General features: G+C 43.8%; 1 long non-coding RNA gene across 1 annotated transcript; it reads left to right on the top strand.

The window, feature by feature from the left end:
• The first annotated feature begins 1,210 nt into the window (after positions 1-1,210).
• On the top strand, positions 1,211-1,650 carry LOC125906507 (uncharacterized). Its single transcript, XR_007451883.1, has 2 exons — positions 1,211-1,308; positions 1,450-1,650. It is a non-coding gene; the product is annotated as an uncharacterized LOC125906507 (long non-coding RNA).
• Positions 1,651-3,524: the final 1,874 nt, after the last annotated feature.

The following is a 3,524-nucleotide window of genomic DNA, read 5'->3' as shown; positions in this document are numbered from 1 at the left end:
GGCAGCAAAGAGGATTCCACAAAGCACAAGCGGCTCCAGGCTTAACCCGCCGTCCACCCCACCTGGCCCTTGCCCCCCCAAGGCGAACGCGAAAAAAAGGAACGCCCCAAAATCAAACTGCACAGTGTGTGTGCGTGTGTTGTTTTGCTTCTTTCCCATTCGAAACCCGAACTAATTTCGGCTTTTTGCACGAATAAAGGTTCGAGCCATCGCTTCCGCTCGAAGTCCAGCAAGGGTTCGAGCGATAAGCTCCCAACCAACCAAACCGAGCTCTTTCGAAGCAAATTCTTCGTGATGAGCGAATAACTCTCCTTCCAATTTCAATTAAAAACACATAACCACTGCACATAAGGTAGGAAGATAGATGAGAGGAGGAGGAGGGGCTATAAACACGTACGTAAATAAAAGGGGGCAGGGCGCGCGTGTGAGCGAGAACGCGGCAGCATACGAGAGATTTTTTTCTTTCTCTTTTGTAGCATTTCGGCTAAACACCCGAGCCTAACTTCGGTAGGAACTGCCTATCAAAGTTGATACACCTTCGGAAGAGAACTTCTATCGAAGCTATATCGAAGCAAATTTACTTCGAAAGAGCACGGTTTGGTTGGTTGGGCTCCCTCGAACCCATCTCGAACCTTATTTCCTTCGAGCGACTTCGGCTTTGTCTGTTGGGTATGCGTATCAGGTAGCAGCATCCCAAGTAGCAACCGAAGCTTTTTTCTCCCAGTTTCAACCCCCTCATGTCCACAAACTGCCTTCGCTTACTATTCCTATCCCGTTTCTACATTCTACCACGTTTGTTGCGTTCTCGCTCATCAGGGTGTTAGTCAATTCTCTCTTGCCACACGAAGAGAATTATCCTGCACACTTCGTGTGTTGGATTCTACCCATCCCTGTTGAACATACGTCATTTTCTTCCATCACACTCATCAGGGTGTTTGCTCTTTTCCATCCAAGCCAAAGAGCGACTTCAGTGTGCTCTGAACCGTGGACATGAGAGTGTGTGTTTGTGTGCTGCGTGAACTATTTTTCCTACGTGAAACACTTTCCATACTGCGCCATCCGCGCTGTTCTTTCTGCTTCATCGGAGGACGAATTTTTATCATCTAATTGTTTGGGTAAGTGTCCTTTTCTAAGTGTCTAGTGCTATGTGACATTTATTCTAATTCTAATATTTTTCTAATATGCAATGTTTTGCATAGTACAAGTTTGAGATGTGTGCTGCTACCGCTAGCTGTTCCTCAAACTACTTAAAAAGTGTGACACTGTGTGCACAGGCGTTCAAGTTTCAATTGATCCTCAAGCACAAAGGTAAGTTTGTCACATCTTTAAATGAAGTTTAATCTTTTTAACAAAGTGTGTCTATTAATTGTGTATTTTCATCAACAGCCTTCATAAAACACCGCGGTTGAGGCGCGCCAAATCTGATGACATCTTTTCTGAACCAAGCAGGCTGAACACGCGCACCACCACGGGCTCCAGCGCGGTGTGAAGAGGGAAGAAGAAAAGACAGAATTGGAAACAGCCGCACCAGGCTTCCAACCACCGTGTGTGTGTATGTAAGTATGTGAGAACACATGTGTGAATCCTCTTGTGGGAACTGCAAAAAGAAGAGAATAAAGAGTGTGAAGCAGCTAGACTGCCGCAACCAAATTAAGAGAGTGAATTCTCATTTCAATCCGAAAAACTGGGAGAGAGTGATGACATGCGAGAGAGAATAAAACTAGAAACACGAGAGAGGACACGAAGCGCTTTCGGGTTTTTTTCGCCTTCGCGCACATTTTGCTTTATGCGCGCGAAAAAGTGAGCCTTGATGAGCGCGATGGCTCCCATACAAAGGCCTTCGGCTTTGCTATCTGGGATTTGTACTGCTTACCTGCCGTATGCCGCTGTGATACCGAGCGAGACGCATAGACAACGCATCAAAAGGACATGTGTAGCCGTGAGGAAATTTTTCTGTGTCTCTGTTGCCTTGTCCTTGCCTTTAGATCCTGATGAGTGAAGCATGCATACCTTTCGGGTACGTTCGGGGTATAAGCTCTGCCCTTCTCATGTTAATGGTAAAGATAGAATCGTATGCCATCGGCTCTGCATTCGGGCGTGGGCAGGCCCGTGGACGCCGTCTGTTCGCACGCAAACGGCTCGACTGAACCGTGTCATTGGGAGTAGTGTGCGTAACTGAGCAGTCCTCGGTCTTATCTTGCATCTTTATTTATACGATGCATTTCTTTAGATAGATTTGGTTTTACTTTCACTTTCTGTTTTGTGTCAATTATGCTGAAGATCAGTTTTTGAGTTTACACACATATGGTTGCGCCTACTCTGTAAGGTAAGTTCTGGGTTTTTGTGCTTATGCGGTGTTTTTTTCTACGCTTGCGAGTAACGGTTCTATTTGTACACTCGAAGGTACGGTGTCTCATATTTCATCATTTATGCCTTGATGGTCGCTATTATGCAATGTTATGGTTTTACGCTTCAAGTGCGTTCTAACGGGTTTTGAGCTGAGTAATGTTTTGTTGCCTTTATGTTTATGTTTATGTTTATGTTTATTTGTCTATCGATGGACAATAATGCCCTCTCGAACCATTTTAGCAATGTTTTACAATGAGTTCTTTACAATGGATTACAATAACATAGAACATAAAATTGTGCACTATGGAACCAAATTTAACACAGAAACACGATCATTAAACTCAGTTGGCAAAATCCTCGGCTCAAAAGCGTCGCTGACTGCGTTGAAAGCACGGCACATAAGTAGGAACGGGTCAGAGGAGCCAAATTGCGTTCTACGGTCGTCGAGGGCCAACATTGCCCGAGTCCGGAGCGGCCTGGCCGGAACGTACAGGTTGATGGCAGCCAGTAGCGACGGAGTTTGAAAGTTAGTTTGTGGCTTGCATGTCTTGTAAGTGTTTTGGGATAAGGGTATTTCTGCTGATTTACATTTCCTGACTGAATGTTGTTATTGTGTATTGTATGTGTTGTGAGTGTAATGAGAATTATGTGAACTAAGTATAGCATATGCATGCTACAAAGACATTCTCAGTTGCCGCCTGGAAACTTGTTAAAAAAGTAAAACAATAGAAAAGTAGATAAAAGATTTTTGTGTAATATCGATGTACATAATGGTTACCAGTATGAGCAGAAGAAATATGAAATACAATACAATAAATTTACACTATAGAAAGCATTAGGACCAGGTATAAACAACTACAATCTATTCCCGAGATACACGGTTCTCGACTAACGCGGATTCGGAGATACTCGGTTTGCTAAATTTGACAATTCAAATGTCAAATCAGTACAATTTGGTCCAAGAATTGTCCAGTGCAGTATGAATTGCATGAGCAGAAGAAATATGAAAGTGGAAATTTCATACGCCATTTCCGGCTATGTCATAAGCAGCATACTTGGAGCAACGGCCGAAGTGCCAAAAAGTTGTTGCCAAATGTCCGGTCGCAGTAGACCACGAAATCTTGGTGCAATCAAACGTGGATCTGGTTTCATTGCATAATTTACCATATTCATGT

This window comes from Anopheles coluzzii, chromosome 2, assembly GCF_943734685.1.
Source record: "Anopheles coluzzii chromosome 2, AcolN3, whole genome shotgun sequence".
NCBI classification, from domain to species: Eukaryota; Metazoa; Arthropoda; class Insecta; order Diptera; family Culicidae; genus Anopheles; species Anopheles coluzzii.
Note: the sequence above shows the minus strand (reverse complement) of the source record. Positions and strands in the feature narration are given on the sequence as shown.